The sequence below is a fragment of the Manis pentadactyla genome, chromosome 12 (genome assembly GCF_030020395.1).
Source record: "Manis pentadactyla isolate mManPen7 chromosome 12, mManPen7.hap1, whole genome shotgun sequence".
Classification (NCBI taxonomy): Eukaryota; Metazoa; Chordata; class Mammalia; order Pholidota; family Manidae; genus Manis; species Manis pentadactyla.
In genome coordinates this window covers 58,392,482-58,403,861 of record NC_080030.1, presented here as the reverse complement: position 1 = coordinate 58,403,861, position 11,380 = coordinate 58,392,482, and the positions used below count along the sequence as shown (strand labels likewise).

The 11,380-nt window shown below is 35.5% G+C and overlaps 1 long non-coding RNA gene across 2 annotated transcripts in view; it reads left to right on the top strand.

Moving 5' to 3' along the window:
* Positions 1–11,380, top strand: part of LOC118921770 (uncharacterized) — a 121,737-nt gene that overhangs the window by 31,959 nt on the left and 78,398 nt on the right. The window lies entirely within an intron of this gene.

Genomic DNA, 11,380 nt, shown 5'->3' with positions numbered 1-11,380 from the left:
ACTGCATTCCAAGTCATTTCAACTTATCATTAAGAATAAATTCATTAATTCTGGGAAATCTTAATATGTAGAAGTCTTACCTCTGCCATGCTGTGGTAGTCATTGAGTAAAACAGAGGAAAGGCAGCTTTTCTTGATGCTGTGTGTGTTTATTTTACATGTACTCTTGCCAGATATCTGCAGGATATGCCTTTCATAGAGCTATGTGCCAGTCATCTCCAGGGAGCACAGTTTCTAATAGTATTTTAATTGAGATAAGTAACAGTGATTACTGTAATAAACTCTCTCAAGTCCCAATGACTTAACACAGTAGAAGTGTTATTTTTTGCTCACGGATCAGCAAGCCGTCTATCTCATGGTCATTCAGGGGCTGAGTTGTCCTCCACTCCCTTTCAGGAGCTCACAGTCTTCTAGTGGCCAGAAAGTGGGTAACAGAGAGGAGCGTATGGGAAGTTTCTTAATGCTTCAGCCTGAACTATGGGATAGAATCATGCAAGAGGACCCAATCTCACAGCCACGCCTTCAAGTGCAAGGGGAATGGACGTGTCATCTAGCTGTGTGCTCAGGAAGTAGAAGAAAAGAGTTTTGGTGAACACAGAGCAGCTGCAGCCACGAGGTGGTCTGTAAGCCACCACCAAAGTCCATTGTTTCAACAACAGTTAGCTTTTACAGTGCTTTACTCACAGGATTGAGATTTCAGAATCAGGAAAAAAAAAAAGGAGTATCTCATTAAATCGTTGCATTGGGTTCTCTGTAGTTTCTTCTACTTTTGTTACATAGATTTTTCCTTCAGATTTTGAAAAGTGACTCAAAATTAGTCTAGAGATGTAGTGAACCCTACCTAAAGAAAAATGCCATGTAGATTTTGCTAAGAAGTTCACAGAATATAGGAATTCTGGTGCCAAAAATCAGATAAAAACCCAAGTTACACATATTGAAAATTAAGACAATAGCATTGTTATTGAGTTTGTTTATCTAGTTCTTCTGAGACTCAATTTTAAAGAAGGTAGAGGGTTTGTTCTCACCTTCTTCTGTAGAGTTTTCTTAGTAGATATGCTTTTAAGAAAAGATGCTCTGGGCAACCTACCAAATGTGAGAAAATATTTGCAAATCATATGTCTAATAAGGAGTTAATATACAAAATATATGAAGAACTCACAACTCAGTAGCAAAACAAACAATCCAGTTAAAAAGTGGGCAGAGACTCTGAATAGATAATCTCCAAAGAAACATACAGATAGCCAATTGGTATATGAAAAAGTGTTCAACATCACTAATCATGAGGGAAATGGAAATTAAAATCACAATGAGCAGTCACCTCACACCTGTTGGAATGGCTATTATCAAAAAGACAAGAAATAACAAGTGTTGATGAGGATGTGCAACACCTCATGCACTGCTGGTAGGAATGTTAAGTGGTACAACCACTATGAAAAAGAGTAGGGAGCTTCCTCAAAATTAAATATAGAGCTACCATGTGATACAACAATTCCACTTCTGTATATTTATCTAGAGGAATTGAAAACACTTACTCAATGAGATATTTGAATTCCATATTCACTACAGCATTATTTACAATAACCAAGAAAAACATGGAAACAGCCTAAGTGTCCATTGATGGATGAATAGATAAAGAAGAGGTGGTATTTACATATATAATGGAATGTTATCTAGCCATAAAAAAGGATGAAATCTTGCCATTTTTGACAACATGGATGAACCTTGAGGGCATTATGATAAGTGAAATAAGATAGACAGAGAAAGACAAATACCATATGAGCTCAGTTATATATGGAACCTTAAACACACCCACACACCCCCCCCCCCACACACACAGTAAGACAAAATACACAACAATAAAAACCTGAACTCACAGTGAATATGGAGAACAGACTGGTGGTTACCAGAGGAGAGGTTGGGGTGGTAAGCAAAATGGATGAAGGTGGTCAAAATATACAAGCTTCCAGTTACAAAATATAGGGATATAATATACAGCATGGTTACTATAGTTAAAAATACCATATTATCTATTTGAAAAGTTCTCATCACAAGAAAGAACAAATGTATAACTATGTCTGGTGATGGATGTGAACTAGACTTACTGTGGTGATTATTTCACAATATATATGCATATCAAATCATTATGTGTTCACCTGAAACTAATATAATGTTATATGCTGATTTTATCTCAGTAAAAGTAAAATAAAATAAAGGAAAAAAAGAGAAAACAAAAAGATGCCTTGCTTTATGTGGTCCGGCAGACTTATGAGGGTCTCAGTAACAAGGGTCCTTATTCTGGAAAGTCTGAGACATTAAGTCTGATAATGAAAAAGGCTTGGTGTGTTTTCTGAATGAAAATTAATTTAGGGATATCCAAATGGGAAATTTTGACTTATAGAGAAAACATAATGCTGTTGGAGGAGTAAAACAGTACTGTGCCTAGCAACTAGTACATTTCCTGGCAGTTAGTTAAGCTGACACATTTATTCATTTAATTCTTTTATGTCCCAGGCACTATTTCAAGTGCAGCAATTACAAAAACAGACAGATATCCCTGTTTTCATGGAACTTAGCATTGAACATAAACTATAAAAAATGTCCTATAATAGTAAGGTGTTGTAAAAAATTGTTAATGATAGATGTTGAGGAGAGATCAAAGAATGTGGAGGGTTGAATTTTTAACTAAGGGATTCAGGGACAGTCTCACCAAGTGAAGACTTGAAGGAGGAGAGGTAGTGAGACATGTTTCTATAGATTAAAAAGTGCATTCCTGGCAATAGGTAATAGCTTGTGCAAAGGCCCTGAGCTTAGAATGAACTTCGTTATAAAACTCTAAGTAGGCCTTTTTATCTGGAACAGAGCCAAACAAGGTTGACATAAAAAGAGAGGAGATCAGAGGGGAAGCTTGGATTTTGAAGGGCACACAATAGAGAAGCTTTTGGAAATTGTAAGGATTTTCCTAATGTTCATTTTGAGTGACATAGGAGCCAATTCATAAGGAGGTTTTGAGCTGAGGCATAGCATGACCCCACATGTTTTAAAAGATCAGTCTGTTAGCTCTGATGAGAGTATGGTGAGTGAAGTACAAGAGTGAAAATAGGAAGGCCAGGAAGCCAAGTGAAATTGATAGTGGTGTGGACCAGGGTCATAGTAACAGAGGTGGTACAATGCTGGTCTGATTCTGTATATATTTTGAAGCTAGAGCCAACATGGTTTTCTGATAGGTTCAAACATGGGGACAGGGGTGCAGCGAAAGAAAAAGAGAAGCTAAGGAAGACTCCAGAATTTAATGGTCTCCAACAGCATTATGGTTTCTCTATAAGTCAAAATTTCCCATTTGGATATCCCTAAATTAATTTTCATTCAGTAGGTGGATGGAGTTGCCATTTGCTGAGGTGGGAAGTACTACGAGCAGGTTTCGGCAGGGTGGGGAGGAGCTCCAGATAGACCTGTTATGTTTGTGATGTCTGTTAGATACCCACTGGAGGTGTCAAGTATGCAACTGGATATTTAAGTCTGGAGGTCAAGGTCAAGAAATTGAAATATGAGCACTCAGTAAATAGATGATATTAAAGCCATGAGCCGAGGAGATTATCTAGGTGAGTAAACATGGAGACGGGGAGCAAGGACCCAGCTTACTGGGAGAAATGATGGAGCCCAAAAAGGAGACTGAGAAGTGGACAGGGAGGTAGGAGGGAAACCAGAAGGGTAGCCCTGTCTTTGATGTCAAGTGTGGAAAGTGTTTCCAGAAGGAGATTGTGATTGTGTCAAACGTTGTGTCAAACCAAATAAATGAGGATTGACGAATGTCTATCAGATTTAACAGTGTAGACATTCTTGGTGCTCAGGACCCAGGCAGCTTTTCGGAGTGCTGGTGGTGGTGGGAGCTCTTTGAAGGGAGGTTGAGAGAAGGGGAGTGGTGGGCTGGTGCAGTGAAGATAGACAACTCTTGGGAGAGTTTTGTGAAAGAGGGGAGAGAAATAGGTAGTACCTGGAGGGGTAGGAGATATTAAGAAAGGATTTTGAAAGATGAGAGAATTAGCCTGTTTTTGAACAATGGTGCCTGGAAAGGGGGAGAAAATGAATGATGGAGAAAGGAGACCTGGGCCAAAGTGGATGGGAGATGTAGAAGGGTTGGCATCATCCAGGGCCTTAGACTGACGGCAGAGGATCAAAAAGGCTTTAGAAAAATGGAGAAGGTCTGAAACAGTCCTCTGAGAAAGAGGGTAGGAGAATCTGCATATTAAATATGATGAATCGATTCCATTGTGGTCCAAGGATTATTAGAGTCAGACATCTTTAAAAAGTAAGGTGAAAATAAAGAATGGTTAATAACTGTCTTATAAATGAATGGCAATCATTCTGTTTCCAACTGAGTTGTAAGGCAAAAAGGGTATTAAACATTTCCCTGAGATTTAAAAAGTATCATACGACATTTTTGGAAACCGCAGGTTTGTGCATTTGGTAGAGTCCTGTATGCTTCTCTGGGAAGGCCTGATTAACATTGACACACATTCCCACACAGTGTGTGTCAAGACTAAATGAATGGTCTTAGCCAGTAGACCTTGCGCTTGAAATACGTGCCAGTGAAGGGAGTGGGACTAGTTGGATGAAATACAGCCCCGAGGGAGGGCTGGACAAGAGACCTGTGCATTGTGCCTTCCAGACCTGAACCAGGAAGTCGGTGTTAATAGCTTTGATTTACAAAATTAATACCCTCCAAAGAAAATCCACCTGTTGCCAAATCTAATGCCAGGATTTGAATGTTCACGGTTCCTTCAAGGCCCTTGCTTGTTTTCATTTCTTTCTTTTTCCTTGTTCTTTTTCTTCTCCTTCTTGCCAGAGTTTTCTGACCTTTTAGGCACGAATACTACAGGGCTTGCAATCTATCTTCTTGATGAATTGTTTAATCAGAAGGCCTTAATGAAAGAAAAAGCGAAGGAGGGAGAGATTTTAAACATTTTGTTTTAAAACACATTTCTCCTGGTTCAGGGCTACCTAAATACTTTGTGTACATATAAATGCACTGTTTATGTCTTGCAGTTTGGCCCACTTATTTTGAAATCCAACTCTTCAAAACATTACTTTTTAGTTAGGTAAGTCTGAAAAAAAAAAACAGTTTTCTCAGAAGAAATTCTTTTGACCTAGGTGCCAAGGACTTCTTATTTTTGTTCCATATACCTTCATTTTTAGAATTAGATACCCCTGCTAAATTTGATCTATCACACAGTGAGATGTCAGTATTTAGCAAATGCTGTTGCCACTAATGGTTTTTACACTTGTGTTGTTCCATGAAGTCTACTTTTAAACTTTGTGGATTAAAGTTTCCATTCAGAATCACCAAAAAAGAGGCAAAAAACATAGACATAGTTTTCTCATAAAGAGCATATAAGAAGATTCATTAACATACAGTTTTTCTGGTGTTGGCTAGTGTTAAGAGGAAAAGGATTTAAAGGTTACTCTTAGGATTTGGCTGAAATAAATGTGAAGCGATTTAGATGCAGGGGTGTTGAGATATATTCTATTATTTAATCCTTATTAGATATTTTAAGTTGAGCTCTTTTCTTGAATTTATTCATATTGTTTTGAGGTTTGAGCTCAAGAATGGAAAAAAATGAAGATTTATTATTATTATTACTTTTGATTGGAAAATGACTTTTCCTAAACATGGATATAATACATACAGCTCATTGTAAAACATTCTACCAATGGTGAAATGTCTAAACTACAAAGTATAAGTCTTTCCCACAACCCTATCTCCCAAAGATAACAAATTTAGAAGTTTAATTTGTATCCTTCTGGATTTATTTCTACAAGTGTGTATGTGTGTTTCTTTAGTTTTTAAAACAAAATGAGCTCATATAATCATTTTAACCTCTGTGTTAATTTTGTATGAAATTATGAACCTATTTCCATATATCTTTACCTCATTCATTTGATTGTGTAAATGAGCCAATATTTATTTATTTCACCATTGGGGATTATTTACTTTTCTAATTTTTGCTATTCTAAGAAATGTTGCTATTCATACCTCGATACAATGGATAACATCACCCATCTCACAGGTTTATTGGAATTAATAAATACACTAATACATTTGAAGTGTCTAAAAGAGTACATGGTGCGTAAGTGCTTTACATAGTTATTTTCTTTTTATTATTCTCTTTCTTTTCTTTATTACTAGTGAAACATATCCATAGGACAAACTCCTAGAAATGAAATTATTCATTTGATAAATATTACCAAATTGCTTTCAAACAAGATTCTATGAAGTTGTACTCCCTTCATCCATGAATAAAGAATACTTGTTTTTTTCCAAAACTATTCAAACTTTTCAATAGAAGCGCACTATACATATAGAAAAATATATGTGCATTTTAAGTATTGACTGAACAAAGTGAATCCAAACGAGTAACCAACATCCAGCTTAAGACAGAGTATGTTTCCATCCAAGAAGCCTCTATTGTCCCCACGTACTCATTATCTGCTCTTCTCACTCCAGAGTTAAGGACTATCCTGTGTAAATACTGTTACTGTAAATTAGTTTGTACTCTTATGTCTAGCTTCTTTCACTCAACATTAAGTTTGTACCAGATGATTATGAGCATCCATGCTGCTGCAGTTACCAACAGTTGATTCAGCTCTATTGTGTTCTATCCTAGGAATATATGGTAAGTTATCCACTGTACTGTTAATGCACATTTTATGTGTTTTATATGTTACAAATAATACTGTTTTGATTCTTGTACATGCTTTTTGGTGTTGTGTGTGTAATAAATTATACAGAATTTATATATATTATATATATGTCGTTTATACATAAGGTCTTATATACATACACACATTTCTGTTGACCATTACCCCTGAGTAAAATTGCTAGTTAATAGGATAAGTGTGACGTTACCTTTAAAAGTTTTCCAATTTGTGCCAATTTATCACAATGACAGCAATGTAAACTAGTACCAGCTGTATATCCTGACCAATTTTTGGTATTATTATTATTTTTTTTAAGATTTTGGTCATTTACATGGTTCTGTAGTGGCATATCACTGTGGTTTTAATTGTATTTTCCTTTTAACTAATAAAGTTTAGTCCCTTTTCCTATGATGTTTAGTCATATGGATGTCCTCTTTTGTGAAGCATCTTTTCAAGTCTTTTGCATATTTTAAAAACTGGCTTGTCTTTTTCTTATTTATTTTGGTAGTTCTTTCTTTTTCTGGATTTGTGTTCCTTGATATATCGATGATATCTCTTAGTATATACAATGAGATGTTCTTCTCTTAATCGTGACTTTAAATAAACAAGTTCTTCATTTTAATGAAGTCTGCCTTTTCAGTTGTCTCCTTTATAATTAGTACCTTTTGTGACTTGCTTAAGAAATCTTGGTCTGTAAAGGCCATGAAGGTATTCTCTGTTTTTACTAGAAGCTTTGCTGTCTCACTTTCTTTGTTAGATCTGTGACCCATTGTAAATTGATTTTATGTGGTGTAAGAAAGCAGTAGATATTCATATTTCTTCCATATAGTTAGCCAAGTGACAGCACCGTTTATTGAAAAGTACTACACTGACACTAAATCATAGGCCATAGTGTCCAGTTTTCTGGACTATGCTGTTTTATTGGTCTATTTATCTTTTTGTCAAAACTACATGCTCAATAAGTTCTTATATCTGCAAGTGCAAATCCTCTACTTTGTTCTTCCACAGGATTGCCTTTGCTATACTGGGCCCTTTGCATTTCCATGTGCAATTGAAATTACGCTTAACAATTTCCACAACCAATCCTTCTTGGATTTTGATTGAAATTGCATTGAATCTATATACTAACTTAGGGAGAATTTACAGTTTTATAGGAGTGAGTCCTCTAATCCATAACACGGTATAACCCCACATCTATTTAGGTCCCTCAGTAGTAGAGGCAGAGGTTTTAGATATATTTCATTTTATTTATTCTTAGATATTCAATATTGTTTAAATTTTCTTTAAATTTTATGTTTTATATATTTATTTTTTTAAATTTCATCTTTATTGAGGTATAATTGACAAGTGAAATTTTAAGATATTCAAGATGCACAGCATGGTTATTTGATGTATGTGTACATTGTGAAAGCATTTCCCCACCCATCTAGTTAATTAACACATCCATCACCCCCCATATTTATATAAAAGTTGGGCTACTTGACATCTGTGCTTTCCACCATGTGGGAAATGCATTTTATAGTAAAAATAAATAAAATCAGTATGCAGGGAAATGCAATGAAAAGACACGGAATGAGAGACTGGGCTATGTTGGAGTTCTTGGTTCTGGTTATTTGGTAATCCCAGGCAACCATTTAAACCATTTTTAAGTATACAGTTCAGTAGCATTAAGTACACTCACATGTTGTGCAAGCATTACCACCATCCATTTCTGGAACTTTTTTTTATCTTCCCAAACTGAAACTCTATGACCATTAAATGACAAGTCCTGTTCTCCCCTCACCACAACCCCTGGTGACCACCATTCTGCTCTCCGTGTCTACAAATTTGACTATTCTAGGTACATAAAGTAGAATCATACAATATTTGTTCTTTTGAGACTGGCTTATTCCACTTTGCATAGTGTATTCAAGGCTCATCCATGTTGTAGCATGTGTCAGAATTTTCTTCTTAAGGCTGAGTAATATTCCATTGTATGTGTATACAGTGCATTTTATTTTTTATCCATTCATGTGTTGTTGGGCAACACTTGGGTTGCTTCCACTTTTTGGCTATTGTAAATAATGCTGCTGTGATCATGGGTGTAAATGGTTTGGTTTTTATATTTTTTATTTGTTTCCTTGATGCATTTTTTGTTTTGCTTATTAAGTGAATGAGTTAAAGTACTACTTAGAACCAAAAAGGTACCAACTAATATGCATGGATCTGTTTCCAGACATCGCATTCTATTCCTTTGATCCACCAGTCTTTTTCTGAATCAATACCACACTGTCTTAATTATTTTAACGTCATAGTACATTTTTGAGGTCTAGTAAATAAGTTTTCCCACATTAATCTTTTACAAAAAATGCGTTGGCTGCATTTTCAGCATTTTTTCCCCAGATGATCAATTGTCAAGTTCTAAAAAGAAAACAAAAGGAATTTTTTTTGGTATTACATTGCATTTTTAATTAATTTTGGGAGAATTAACATTAAACCTTTTGAAAGTTATATATGTTACATATTCTTTTGTAGAGGAGCCAAATAATAGCAATTTTGGCCCCCTTTTCCAAATGTCTCAGTCTTTTTCCCAGTTTGACGTTGTCTAGGAAAAACTCTCTTTTCTCCTTTTCTCCCAGAATACTGTACTAATGGCCACCAAATGTGTGGGGATTTTTCCACACAAAGCAATTCTGCAACACCAACTGGGTGTCCTGTATTTCAATTAAATTCTAACACTAAGCAGAGTTAGTGCAGATCCCACAGGTTAAAGGATCTGTTCCACAAGACTGCCTACCCGCACTTCAGATTCTAATCACAAGTCCAGGCTGTCACCAGCGCTTCTGACTGACCAGCTATAAACTAGGATTTGGTAATTTGTTGGAATGGCTTGGGTTTGATAATTTGTTAGAATAGCTCACAGAACTCGGGGTAACATTTACTTAGGTTTACTAGTTTATTAAAAAGGATATAGTAGAGGATATGGATGAACAACCAGAGATAATATAGAGTGGGGTCCAGAAGGGTCCCAAGTGTCAGAATTTCTGTCCCTGTGGAGTTGGGGCTGTGCTACTCTCACCACATGTGGATATGGTCACCATCCTGGAAGATCTCCAAACCCTGTACTTTTGAGATTTTTGTAGAGGTTTCATCCTGTCGGCATGACCAATCGTTAACTCAAACTCCACACTCCTCTTTCTGGAGGATGGGGGATGGGGCTGAACGTATCAAGCTTCTAGTCATGCCTGATCTTCCTGGTGACCAGTCCCCATCCAGGAACCCACCAAGAGGTGCCTTATTAAGATGACAGAGACTCCTATCACCCAGGAAATCCCAAGGGACTTAGGCCCCCTCTTTCAAGAACCAGAAACAGAGACCAATATGCATACATACATGTTTCCTCTTATTTCACAGATGTATAGCCTTCTTTATACTACTCATCTAATTTGCTTTTATTTTTTAGTTCTTGTTTAAAAAACCCAGATTACATGTATGTGGTATGTAATTTTCTTTAAATGTTTTTTCTTTAATGTCTCTATTTTGAGATCTAACTATGTCCATACAAATATATCCTTCTTCATTCTTTTTATTTGCTGCAGGGGGTTCCACAGTGTAGGTATACTTTATTTATCTAATAAGTTTCTCATTGAGGAACCATTAGGATATTGCCATTTTTCAATATTACAACGAAATTTCCATGAAATTCTTGAAACATACTTTTTTGGTTCACATTTCTATCAGAAGCTCAGGTTCCGGGTTTAAGGATAGGCACATTTGAATTTTAAACCTATTATTAAATTATCCTTGAGAAGGTTGGTACCAATTTATACTAGTAAAGAACCAATAATAGATTTATTCCTACCTCCTTATAAACTCAAGAGGATTATCCTTAAAATTTCTATCCCTTTGGAACTAAGGAAAAATAATGTGATAGTTGTTTTTGGTTTTATTTTAGTGGTTACAGTATTTCTAAATAGCTGTACTTATTCATTGGGTCATTTGCATTTCCATGTCTGTAAAAAGCTAGTTTGTAACCTTTGCCCATTTTTCTATTTTTGTCGTTGTTTTAGTTATTTGTTTTTTCTCATTCATTTGGTTCAGTTGATTTTCATTATAAATTCTAGGCATTAATAGTTTGTCTGTAATATATAATTAAAATATTTTCTTTTATGCTGTCAATTGTCTTTTAACATTGTATATATCTTTGGCCCTATAGAAGTTTTGTAGTTGATATAGTCAAATTGACAAGTCTTTTCCTTTATTCTTTTTAATAAATAGCTTATATAAGAAGGCTTCCATCCCCCAAGATTACAAATATACTTTCCTTCATTTTCTCCTGTCCATTTTATACTTTTTATTTTACATAAAGTTCTTGGACATCCAAAATTTATTTTTTTGTGTGTGCATGTAATGAGGCTACTATCAAACTTAACTTCCTTTATCCCTATTGTATTACTATGTCTGTGAATTATCTGGTTGGACGTCTCACTTATTTTTCTATTCGGCTAGTGAAGGCTATATTCTGTCCCTAAATATTGTTCGAATAGCTAATTCCATCCTTTCCTCATTGAGCCAATCTTTATCATATACCAGATTGTATTTTAGTCCTGGCTCTACTTGTGTATATTCTCGACTTACTTGACTACTTCTGTGCTAATATCACACTTTTATTTGCTGTTCTAAAAATATTTTTTCTTTAAAAAATT